Genomic DNA, 13,429 nt, shown 5'->3' with positions numbered 1-13,429 from the left:
TGTGTAGACACACCCTCCCCCTCCCCCCATTTCAAAAACCCCATTCGGAGCAGAAGACTTATGTGTCTTGACTGACTGTGATCGCTCCAGAATTTTCCAAGAATAGCGTATTTTATAAGTATATATATATATACGTATTTATATGTATATATATATATACATATATATATATATATATATATATATATATATATATATATACACACACACACACCGATCAGTCATAACATTATGACTACCCAAGCCCTGCACTGCTCTAAAATGCTGGGGCGTGGCCAAAATAAGGCTCCGCCTGTGGACTAAAACTCTTCAGTTGTGACATGACAATGATAAAATAATTTTTTTTTATTTAAAAATTAACTCAAACATAAAAATAAATCAAAAAGATCTTTTTAAAAAAGTAAGTATTAAGTAAGTATTAAATGTAAATTTAAGGGTTAGGGTTTGGGACACCTCTGACCAGAAAGTACCCTAGAGATGATGATTTTGTATATAATATAGCATTTTACTTACTCTATAATGTCTTGTGTTTAAATAGATCATAATATAATCTTTGTAAACTTATAAGGCCTGAAAAGGTAACTGTTTATTTATTTATTTATTTTTTTACTTTGATGACTAATCCAGTACAGTGATCCATGTATGTGTTATGTGTTATATGTGTTGTATAACATAAAACAAACAGCTGTTAAAGCAATATCAATGTCTTATCGGTGGGATTTTCACTTATAAGTTCATGGAACCTTAATATTGAGCCTTAGATCTTTGGTTATGTTCCCCAAAGTAAACCTCTGAACTTTTGTAACTCTGCATGGAGTCAACGTCCAACTTCCTCTGCTAATCTGTTTTCTCTGGGTGCTTGTTAGATCAATATTAGGTTGTAGAGGTTGTAAAGGGTGGGTGAAGTGACCTGGAAGGTCATTAGCCTGTTTGGGAGTCAAAATCCAGTTAAGTAAAGGCAAAGCAGGGCAAGTTTATTTATATGGCAGCTGTTTAAACCTGTGTTCTGCAGCTGTGTATAACCTGTGTTCTGCAGCTGTGTATAACCTGTGTGACAATTTTATTGATTTCCCATTTTTTTTAAAACAGATTGTTATTCTCAGGTAATGGTCAGTCCTAATGACCTGTCGGCCTGATGTGATTGCATCACTTTTTTACAATACTGCTACCCAGTGGTGAGATACTGTCTGATAAAACTCAATAATATAATACCAGTTATTAGTATTTCTAGTTGTATAGGTGGTGGGTATGCTGTGCTCTGTAAGGGATTGTGTGTCCACATCTGTACATCATGAACACATCATCATTTCTTAATATACTCTTCAAATAAAGGAATAAATAAATACATACACAAATCTTTAGTGCACTCATATTATTGTAAAGTTCCGTTTTTATTATTATTGTTGTTAATTTTTAGCAGTTGCAATCCTGAAATCTGGGGGTGCTGCAGCACTCTCGACCCCCTCACCCCCATTTCTTATGTCTCTGCACTGCCCTAGAGACTGGATTACCTACACTGTACACTGGAGAGTGGTCTAAAACTGCAGGTATTATTTACAGACTGCTGAATTTGCTGAGTGATCAGCTGGCAAAATTGGCACACGGTGTTGCTTTTCACTCACTTGGTTTGGCGAAAGTTTGCTGTAGAATTTCAAATTCAGAAGGCAGAAAAAGTGGCCTGTGGTTTTGCAGATTTCATGGATGGTTCTGGTAAATGTGTTGTATTTGTACTGTGTAAACAGCCGAGGGAAACAGTGATGTCTTTATTCCTGAACCAATCCGATGTGGGTAGGGAAGATGTGTCCAGACCTTTGCCATGGATGTTCTTAGGTTATAGAAGGGTGTAATAAAACTTTGGGCCCACCATAAGGCCTTGGCCATGTAAGGGGTTAAAGGAAAGGGGCCAAAAGAACTTGAAACAGTTGGTTAGTCTGTAGTTGGCAGAGCAAGTATGCCAGTTAGCTTGCAGAATAGCTAATCAATAAGTTTTGAAGGAATGTGATCTGTAATTTATTGAAACTTCAGCTAGTTTAGTTGACAGCTTTAGCTATTGTGCTGGCTAGAAGACTTGCAATCCGAACTACATGTTAACCCACCATTTCAAGTTGTTTTTCCTCCTGCATTTGAATACATTTACTGCATTGCTTCGTTCTGTCCATCAGACTAAGGTTTTTCTATAATGAACATATTGTTATTTGAAGCCGTATTAAACCTGATGCTGATGCCAGCAGCAAGAGAACAGGGTAGCAATAATGACTCTGTGTGGATATAGCAAAACTGACAGGCTATAGCGTTTAAGATTGGAAATCAAAGATTTTATTCATTAACTGCATGTGTTCCTTATCTGACTCTCATGGGTCTTAAGGCTCCAGTTTTAGTCAAGTTTAGTCAGGTTTTACTCCAGTTTTAGTCAAGTTGCTAATAATTTAAGGGCCAGTCAGAGCATTGGAATAACACCTGATGAGAACTTGAGTCCCCATCTTCGTACTGAAGTATCAAAACACATTGTAGGAGTCTGCTAGAAGTACAATTAAGCCATTGTACATTAAGCAGGAGTCCATACATGTGATAGACTTGTATAAAATACATGCTTTCTGAAATATTGGGAAATAAACAGAGAGAGAGAACGCTAAGTTTGGATTGAGTTCACTTTGGCTTCACAAGACCATTATGGCAAATGCATCTCGTCTAGCAAAGACAGAGCTGGATAAATGGAAAATAACCTGAGGGTGTAGAATAAAGTTACCCACCGCTCCATCAGCTGGCGAGCTCTTCTCAGAGTCGCTGCTGCTGATGTCACTGGCGCTGGCGGGATGAAAATAGGCCCGTCGGTCCTGCAATAAACAACAGAGACCTGTCCTGCTGACTCGCCTGAGGATGTTCCCTCACCATGTCGTTACGTAGTCGTTACGTTGTCACCCCCAAAATGCCTCTATTTCTGTCTCAGCCGAACAGCATGCAGCCAGCCGAGTGAAAAGAGGCTTTGTTTAGTGGAGGAGAGACGGTCACAGAGAGAACACAGCGCAGTTTCTCATACAAAAAGGTTAGTGGCAAGAAAATCTGTGTCGTTTCCGGTTCCCGAAAGCATCAGTGCTGATAATATCTTAAAAAACTGAAACCACAGTTCAGAGCTTTCCTTCAATTTGGGCCATGAATGTCAAAACCCGGTCAAAACGCGAGAAAAAACCCACCTCAATAATAACTTCTGATAGCATCCCTATTCTAGTAGTTTATTAGTGCTAAGCTAATTTGCATGAATACTTAACGAGGCTGAGGTTTGCTTTTTACTCAAATTTTCCATTCCACCTCAGACAGTGCAGCAGTTACATTCTGGCATTGAGGCTGCGTTCCCATTGTAAGCCTTATTGATCAAATCTGATTTTTTTGCTCAGATCCGATCTTTCTAACATGATGGTTCAGATTCGTGTAGGTAAGTGACTCAAACCTGTCATCAATGTGAATGAACCTGCGTCCTGAAATGACCCGCATGAGCACATCCCAATCATTAACGTCACTTGAATGAACCGCGTCATGAACAGCAAACAAACTAAACAGCAGAGCAAACCCAGGATGCGAAGATAATTAGCTCTGAACAGCTCTCAGCAGCTCATTATTAGGGTGAAACAAGATGTGTTACTATTCCCCCGTTTGCTAGAACTAACTTCAGGTTCGGCGCTGCTGCCATGTTAACACTGAGTGATGGCACACGCACAGTAGAAAAAAAAAACAGGAATTCCGATCTGAGTGAATCAGATATGTATCAGATTCAGGACCACATGTGAAAGTAGCCCAGGTCGGATTTGAAAAGATCAGATTTGCGTGTCCACATAGCTCTGAAAACATCAGGTCTGAGTCACGTTGAGGCAAAAAATTAAATTTGTGCCACTTCAGCCTGGTAATGTGAATGTTACAGAGCCCCGCTGGTGACATCCTGTATAATAAAAATAATGGGTGGCCAAGACTTAGTAAGGCATGGGAACAAGATAATTAAGTTGTGGCCACGACTAAGCAAGGTATGGGAATGAGATCCTAATGTGTGGCTATGTAAGGCATGATCTCGTTCCCACGCCTTACTAAGTTGTGGCCACAACTTAATTATATCATTCCCATGCCTTACTTAGTCGTTAAAACGCTTTAGGATCTCGTTTCCAGGTGTAAATAAGTTGTGGCCATGCAATATCTTTATTTATATGGGATGTCACCAGCAGGGCTCCATAGAGCGTAATGCATTTGGCCTTCTCTTCAGCTCTTGAAGCCCTCACTAAAAGGAGAGCTTGTTTAGCTATACCTACCTAGATACCTCGGAGAAAACAATTCCTGATTGGCCAATTTTTTGCTGGCCATTTAATAAATTTAACCCTTGTGTTTCCATTCAAGACTTAACAACATAACAAGACTTGCAGAGTTTAAATACAAGCATGACGCATGATTCTACTGAATACAAATAAAAACATAGACATGTATTTTTTAGTTCCTATAAATCATTAAGCCTTTCGCTGAAGACCTAAGACCCTGAGACTCCCCCTCTAATGAGCAGACATTCAGAGCCATGAGAGGACGACAGGTGGTGAAGAGGATGGAACACTTATGACGTGAAATGGAGTTCTTTTATGATGTCACAATGGCATGAACTCTACCAATACTGATTAGTGAGGTAGAATAGGAGTTTTCTTTATGACCTCACAATAGACCTACAAAGCTGCATCGCCAGAAGGACTAATTATTTCTTAAAATATAATCATCATACTTGCATGTAAACTCTGTGACAACTAAAACTAAAAGTACTCTAGCAATACTCTTTAATTTTTTAAGTTCAGGTTGGAAACAAAAGGGTTAAAATATTTAAACATCCCATGAAAAGTTACCCAATCAGGATTTTTCTCTCTGTGGTATCTGTAGGTAGAGAAAGCCAGGTCAGGTCTTCCCATTGGTTAGGACTTCAGGAGCTGAACAGAAGGCCTAACACATCAGATTAATCACTAACAAACATAATTAGGAACTGACAGTTGAATCAACCAATCACATTTTGATTTACAGTGGGTTGGGAGCAATTTTGTAACAAAAAAAAAAACAACAAAAAACGTCACTCTAGACTTTCTGGAAGTTCTGGATACGTCACTGATTCCAAGTACGAATGGTAGCCTGACCAGTGCATTTCAGAAAAGAAGTTAGAAGTTAGAAGTTAGAATATATGAGTGGCAGATCTATGCCAAGACTAGTGACCTGCTATAGGGTAAAATATATTTCTATTTGTCTGTTAGCTTTACATAACACATGGAATGTCTTTTATAAGTTTCAAATGTCCATGTTTAGTCTAGACCACCAAAAAATGTTCATGTGAATTGCTCCTAGCTTAGTGCTAACATACTACCAGAATCACATAGGGATGATAGCAGAAATTAGCATACTCACAGAGGTGTTTTTGTCTTTTAAGTGAGTTTTGATATGTATGGCCCAAACAGAAGGCCTGGCACTAACAGTCAAGGTTCACCACAGCTTTCACGCAATGTCATGTGAAGGCATAGCAGTGTTAGCTTGCTTGTAGCATGTATGTAGCAATATTCACATTATGACTGCGAAACAAGCTCATAATTCAGAGGATTCAGAGACAATTGGGGAAAAAATGGACACAGGACAGAAATGTGTCAGTTTTGGAACATTTTAGTTTACCACATGATATGAAGGAGACAATTTTCAAAACTGGCGTTCATTTTTCTGCTTCTGCTTAGACCCCGAGTTTCTTTCATGGACATGATGCCGACTACAGAATTACATACCACTTCAGAGGTCAGTTGAAAAGAACAAGCCTATCATGGGTTAGTATGAGAAACATGATGCTTTACCAGCCTTAAAAGGCCTTTGCAAGCACAAGCTCTCCTCAAACAATCAGAAACATGAGATAAATGATTAACGAGTTAACTTAATGATGCAACAACTGCATGTAGTTGTTTTCTGCTGCACATAGTCATCTCCTACAGTAGATATGTTGGATTTTAGAATGTGAATAAAAGATAACTACCAAAAAAAACAAACGTTTTGGTGAGTGAGGATCATATTACAACACATTACTACTGAGATTTACCCACAAGCCCCAAGAGACCATAGCGAGCGTCAGCTCTCCTCAGACATTGAAAAATATGGGAGAACCTCAGGTGGTGATAGAACTAATTCATAAGTACAGCAGGCTGGTGAAATGTGAGACGGAATGGGAATTCTCTTTACGATGTCACAATGGCATGATGTCATCATTAACAATGGTCAAAGGGGGCATTCCGGTCTAAAACTATTTAGGATGCTACATACACAATTTTGCATCCTTGTTTTCTTCCAGTAGTATTTTCTCACTACAATTCCCAGCATGCATCATGCAAATTTGTCATACAACCACTGGGGTAAAGAAATCATGACTGCTAGCGTGGCCACTGATATACTGGCTAATAAGCCCAGATATTTGGCTTGCTAGCGATACTGTTAGCTATTTGGCTTCCTACTGGCTTCCCACCTAGCAGACGTTTGCTTGTAGCTTTTCAAAAGTTTTAATGAAAAAAGACGTAATGAAAGAAGGATTAGTGATTGCCATCCTTCACGGATCTAAATCATACAAACAAAAAGCAGCTTTTTTTAAGTTTAGCTTGATTTTGCTAACAGCATCACCTTTTCTAGTTAATAGTAATATTTTTTGCCTGCACATATCAAAATCAGAGCTTGCTAGCGTAGCTCAGAGCAAGTTAAGTTTTTTGTTGTTTCATTATGTCATCCATAATTAACAAGCAGTAAGGTTTGGCTAACTTTAGCTATCCAGTTAGCTATCGCTAGCTATTGCTTAGCAACAAGGAGAGGGGCAGCCCAAGGCAGGCTTTAGAAACACAGTGTGAAGCCCAAGACCCAATCCTATTTCTTAGTTTTACCCCTTGCCCTTGTTTTCGAGTGTCATCTTCCCCCTTGGAACTGAGTTACAGTGGGTAGTGGTTGAAATGGGACCCTTAAATAAAAAAGAACATTAACTTCATTGGCAGGCTATTAGTGGAGCTCTGTAGGCGACCCTGCCAGTCTGCAGTGACAGCAGAGGAGGGTAAAGTTCAGCTCCTCACTGCTGGGCTTTAGTTACATTTAGGGAATCATATGCCGTCAAAGAGAGGGGGGCAATTATTTATTATCGCCCAACCCTGATTCTTCGGTGATATGAAGCTGAATTCTTGTTCAAATTTTTCTGTTCCACCTTAAATGGAGCAGCAGTTACATTCTAGAGCTTCTGGCATCAGAACTGCTGTTCTGTTTAAGGTGGAACAGGAAATTTAGCTAGCTAGCTACTGAGACATTAGCATGCTATTAGCGATTTTTTATGTTTGTTATGAAGAAAAGGACCATAATACATGAAACAACCTAAAACTAAGATAATACAGTGGCTATCTGGTGTTGACCAGAGGAGGATGGGTTCCCCTTTTGAGTCTTGGTTCCTCTCAAGGTTCTTCTTCTTGCTCTTAGGGAGTTTTTCCTTGCCACTGTCTCCATTGCCTGCGAGGGGTGAAATGGGATTGGGCCTAAATAACACTGGAAAGGATAAACATGTGATGATATCTTTCTCTCTTAGAGATGACTAAGAGAAAGACATGTCTACTGGGAAAGACGATGATCCCTAAGAGGCCAAAGCACCAGCTCTCCATGGAAACGGAAACCTGTTCAGCAATCTCAAGTTTCCTTCAGATCCTCTCTAATATGCTTAATGCATCTGCATTTGCACCATCTCAGCTGGTATTCTGTGCCATGCTAGTGAGGCCCCTCCCCCATTAGGGGTGAACATCATGATGATTTGTGACTGAAAAAGGATAGAGTTGATATGATTAACACAAACACAAATGGGATTAAATGTGCAGCCAGTCCCCCTAATCTCTTTAAAGTCCTTCAGAAAATCCTGTAAAATAAGGATTAGGAAAGGCCCTCAAAGCTTATGACTACTTTTCTCCAAACAGTGAAAGGAAAATACTACTTAATAACCACGCCACCTCTTTCTCCCTCCTGACTTTCTAGGCAGCAAAGTCTCAAAAGACGTTTCCTGAAGACCGCAACTCTGGGGGAACCTTTCATATCTGTTTTTAAACCTTCCTTTGATGTTTTCATGTCAAGAAAGTTCAGCAGATTCACAGAACTGGGTCAGAAGCACTTTCACATTTCATAGCCTTATCTGACTGTGAGTTTCTGTGAGGGACGTCAGATCCGCTCAGTCACAGTGCAGAGTAGCAGTGTGCACAGCACTGCATAGTTCAGTGATTCCCCTGGTCTACACCTGAGTTAGTTCATCAGAGTAATATTTCTGAATCCTCAATATTGTCAAATGTCCTGTGCAGGAATCAAGGCCATGTTAAGCTAATGGGTTTTAGGGTCTGCAGCGCAGGGCCTGAGACATCAGGGGTCCTATAAGCATGAAAACAAAGAGAAAGCAGCTGGAAAATGGGCTGAGACTGATGGAGATTTGTCTATGTAGATTATTTTGTGGGGAGTTTTTTTGTACACTGCATCTAATATCACCTTTATGACTTTCTTCTAGTCACAGAAATATCTAGCTACTGTCAGCCTAAGGGTAGAGGACCACCGGCTTAACTCCAGAAGGCAGAAAGGCAGACAGAGTAGATTTGCCATACACTAAAAAGCTACAGTGGAGCTTCAGTAGGTGCTGAAGGTGCTGTGCACCCAAAGACAACTTTGCAGACAAATATAATAATATTTGTAAAACAGTAACATAATTGCCAGTGTCAAAACCTTGACTATCAGAGCTAGGTCTCAGTTTTGGCCATAAATGTCAAAGATCTGCCAAAAACGAATAACAACACTTCAATAACGTAGTTCTAACACCTCTTTTCTAATAGTATGTTAGTGTTGAACTAATGCTCTGTTTGAGTGGTGACAGAAACTGGGAAATAATAAGTTTCCCTCTTGTAAATTGCACTCAAATGGCCCGCAAAGTCATATTTACAACTTGTAAACTCAAGGTTCTAGATGAGTTTAAGAGATATGACACATAACACAACCTTTCACCTTTTACAAAACACTAAACTTGCAGTGAATGTGAAAAAATACAAACCTGGTGCATTTCTAATAGATCTAAGTGCTAATAAAACAGCACAGCAAAATAAAAAGCAGGATATGTTGTCTCTGGACCTCCATGCTTTCGTTTTCCGTGTGGTGAGCGTATCTATGAACGAGCACTGGAACGGATAGAATTCGTATGTAGTACTAGACAACCATCTGGTGTATAAGAGAACCTGAACGCAGCATAACTACTATTCACTTGAACATTTTTGCTGTTCTAAATTAAACACAGACATCTGAATCTTGCAAATGACATTCTAGTTTAAAACAACATATAAATATAATAAACATATTTTAGCTTGTATCAGTTTTACAGTGACTCTTTTACTTTTACTGGTTGACCAGCATACCAGCATCCAAAACACAACATATGCTGATTTTGCTGGTGACCAGCCATGCTGGTCTATGCTGTTTTTTCCTAGCAGGAAATCAAAACTTGATTAATTCCAGTGTAAATTCTTAACTATTTAGTAGTTAATCTGATATGTTAGGCCTTCAGTCCAGTTCCTTAAGTTCTAACGCAGTATAGTTGGCTAGTTAAGTAAGACAGGCTAGGGAAAATCAGATGAATGCAACCTGGTGGACAGTAGGCAGCTAACACATGTACATGAAAATATGCTTTTTACACAGATAGTGACAATGTTTACTGCACGGGAGTTCAGTTAGTGCAGTATCACTGTGCTATCATTTACACTTTTCCATAATTGGTTACTTTAGACTTTATCCAGTTTCTGTAGATCACATCCAGATAACGAAAAGAACTCCACCGCTGTCTGTAAGATCTTTGTTCAGTCAATATTAAAGTGTACTGTAACTCAGTCTTCAGGAACATGTTGACCTAATGTTACCCCACAAACATTCCAATGTTGCCAGCTGTCTTCAGAGGGGTAAAAAGTGACAAGCCAAATAAACCAGTGTGACTAGGGGAGGATGTTCTACCCCAAACTACCCCAGCAATAGCAAATGTGTGGCACACCCACCTAGCATTTGGTGTTTTAGGCCACTTTGGTGGACCATGTTGGGGCCAGAGGCTGTCTAGCTTGATAATGTATAGAAAAGTGGCACTTTTTTAATATACAAAACTGACTTCTGGTCTACTTAGACAGCTACCTGGATGCTGGTATGCTGGTCAAGCACCATGACCATGCTGGGTGACCAGCTGAACCAGCATAATCCAGCTCTCCAGCTCAGACTGGCTTAGACCAGCATGGAATACATGCAGTTTCTAAGCTGACAGCTGCTGGATGTACAAAGATATATATATATATATATATATATATATATATATATATATGTATATATATTTACCGCAGTCATTATTTCAATGCAGTAACAACGATTTTACTGGAGGTTGGATTTAGGCTGCATAATAACTTGTCCAGATGCTGTTTGTAGATCTCTCTCTCTTCTTGCGCTGGTTCTCTTATTTGTCAACTCATATATTATTTTTTTCTTCTTTTAAATGGTGTTAATTCATGATTCAGTTGCAAGTGTTGACGTGCTGTGATCTCTTTTTTATACGTACACATTATCAACTATGAATGATTAAATTATTGAGCAAAACACAGAGAGCATGATGCTAATTGGTAGAGCTTCCAGTACTTGTTAGCTACATTAACCTTGTAGCTCCAGTGTAAAACTAAAGAAGCAAACCTCAGACACCAGATGTCTTGGCCAATCAACTGCATTTGTTCTTGTCAAACAATCTATTCGAAGGATAAAATAGTCCACTGTGTAAAGATGGTATATGATAAGTTAAATGCTGCAAAGCCTTTTGGTAAATTCATCTTAAGGCTGCATCTGCTCTACTGTGGGAGGGCCTCACAGCTGCCATGAATCATAAATCTGATATCACCCACAACGGCCACCAGCAGCAGGTGTGAGGAACCTTCTACATGCTGAAACCCTCAATGTTTAATCTGTCTTGAGAAAGAGATTTGAGACTTTAGGTTAGAACCTTTGAATAAACTTTTAAACTGTTCGAATTGGGAGATTAGGAAATCCATATGTTCATATAGCCATGTGTACCATTGCTGTTGTGTACTTAGGAGTCCAAGCGCCAACGCCAAGTGGGAACTCTCTTGCTGTTGTAAACACTCCAAAAAGGATCCTGCAGTGTCATAGAGTGAGCGGCAACAAAGAGTCATCATCTTAAAGGAAGAGGGCAGGGGAAGTCATGAGACTAATGCCCGTGGCAACAGACAACGCAGTTGCAACATCTGACCAGAAGCTATTGATAGCACGGCACTCCACATAACATGTAAAGTCGTAGCATGACATAACACCACAAATCTACTCGAAAACATTTCCACAGGGCAGTGTAGGTTTTTTATAATATGCATAATATGTAGTCTGTATAGGCCAATAATGACCTCTTTACCCCTTTAACCCTTAGAAGTTTAAAAAACTTTAAAAAACACATTTTTTGTTAATCACAGTTACTTTATATTTGAGTAAATAAAAAAATAGAAAAAGTAGAACAGTGACTGAGGTTGTAGTTTGGATATGCTTCCAGTTCTAAAGTCATACAACTTAATTAACTCGTTAGGTCTTAATTAACTTGTTAGGACTGGTTTGACTGGTTTTCATTTTCTGAAACATCATTAAGAAATGGCACTTAAGGGCTCGTATGCAGAAAGGCAAAGCAAAACCCCCATGTGACCGCAAAGGGTCTGCAGGAATGTTTCGCTGATACAGGAGTGGTAGTGAACTCCTGTGCAGTATTCTTGCATAGACATGATCTGCATGGACGAGTCATCAGAGGGAAACCTTACCTCATCACAAAAGTTGACATTTGAAGGGTACAAAACACGCCAGAGGCATTTTGGAAACAAGTGCTGTGGTCCGATGAAGTAAAAATGAAACTATTTGGCTGCAATCGCCAAAGTTGTGTTTGGAGAAAAAAGAAGAAGCATTTGATGAAAAGAACACCTTGTCTACTGTTAAAGAGGATGATTGTTCTATTATGCTATTGGGCCTGTGTGGTAGCCACTAACACAGGAAACACTGCACAGGTAGACCTAAGAATGGATTCCTCTAAATATCAGAAAATGTGACTGAATGAGGCTAAAAAGAGTCTGGCATCTAAGACAGGACAATGATCCCAAACATAACTAAAAATCTACCATGAACTACTTCAAGGAATGTAAGTTGGAGTTTTAAGAACTCACCATCGTCTGATTTGAACATGGAAAATCTTTAACATGCTGTGCATGCAAGATGGCCCAAACTATTGCAGAACTAGAAGTATTCCTCAAGGAAGAGTGGCTGAAAATTCCTAAAACAAGAACAGAAAGACTCCTAGGTGGCTACCAAAGGTGTTTGCAAGGTGTGAAATCTGCCAAAGGTGGTGTTACTAAGTACTGACTTGGTAGGGTGTCCAGACTTTTGCACATGCCAAAATAACTATTATAATAACTATTTTTTTCCATGTTTCAAGTGAATCAAATATACAGTAATGGTGCATAAACTTTGCACCAGAGGTGTAAATAAGATGTAAAACAACAATGACTCTAGGACTTCTAAGGGTTTGTGTTAACTGAGGACAAGCTGCCTCTAGCATTTGATTTGAACATATGTCTCTCTTGATTCCTTCCACATTGCTCACATTGACGTGCACATCCACGCCCTCAAAGAGCCCACGACAGTTGCTGTGGTTATGCGCTCCAGTTACTCTGTCTATTTCACTACTGTTTCAGGATCAGTCTATTAGCCATCCTTAACACCAGGCAAAACCCAGCTAAGCAGATCTAATTGATCCAAGATCAGCTGCTAAGCAAAAAGAGACGTAAAGCTCAGCTGTGTCTCTGGCTGTCAGCTGTCGATCTGAGTCACTGCGAAAGCAGGCTTTAGCAAAGGGGCTCATATCTGCATCCACAGCAAAGGTCTGTGAGGTCTAATGCATTTCAGACAAACGGTTCAGCACTGATAACTAGCAGTGACAATATGTCATGTAGCGCTCTGACATGGTGTTTAATATTCAGCACTTTTGCTGTATGGCTGTTGCTTGTCTGTCACTGAGGGTATCAGCAGAAATGGTATAGAGGAGCAGCAAAAACATTACCATTCAAAAATCTGCAATCACAGTCAAAAACGTTTGTAAACAATATTTTCTGTACTATAAAAGCAGTTTAGACGTCTTTAAAATGATTATAATATGAAGTTCTGATAAAACTAACATCCAAATTGAGGTTTTAACATAATCAATATCCAGAATAAAGTTCTAATAAAACGTATTTTCTAGAATGAAGTTCTAATAGAATTCATATCCAGAATTAAGTTCTAATAAATTAATATCCAGAATGAAGTTCTAATAAAATTAATGTCCAGAATAAAGTTTGAA

The sequence above is a fragment of the Colossoma macropomum genome, unplaced genomic scaffold (assembly GCF_904425465.1).
Source record: "Colossoma macropomum unplaced genomic scaffold, Colossoma_macropomum, whole genome shotgun sequence".
Lineage (NCBI taxonomy): Eukaryota > Metazoa > Chordata > Actinopteri > Characiformes > Serrasalmidae > Colossoma > Colossoma macropomum.
This window is presented reverse-complemented; position numbering follows the sequence as displayed.